Below are 483 nucleotides of genomic sequence, written 5' to 3'. Positions count from 1 at the left end.
TAATTTCTTCTTCGACAAAATCCGATTTATTAACAGTAGTAGCGCATTCGACTACAGATCGAATGATTCCGTGTCCAGGCCCGGGTGTATTTCACCATTTTACTTCATTTTTTTTTCTTATTAATGAATTCAGTTTACGATAAAAGAGGTACCATTTAAAATCGTCGAAATTGATTTCTTTGTTTGCATGTTTTAAAACTAAACATTAACCAGAAGTGAGATTCCAGGGCATTCATTGTCAAGCCCAAATGTACACTGACATTATATCGTAAACAAACAAAGATGGAATTTGAACTACATTATCATTATTTATTTTATCATTTTTTTTAATTTGTTCACCAAGCAAATTAATTCCTCGTAATATATAATATTCAATAGAGGATTGATTCTATAATGCATACGGAACCTGCATAAATCACAACATGTTTAAGCGTATTGTACGACTTAGCAACGCCGGGCGTCTAGCTAGTGTTTGTGTATGTA

This window comes from Euprymna scolopes, chromosome 1 (genome assembly GCF_053919585.1).
Source record: "Euprymna scolopes isolate OS-2025 chromosome 1, ASM5391958v1, whole genome shotgun sequence".
NCBI lineage: Eukaryota > Metazoa > Mollusca > Cephalopoda > Sepiida > Sepiolidae > Euprymna > Euprymna scolopes.
Note: the sequence above shows the minus strand (reverse complement) of the source record.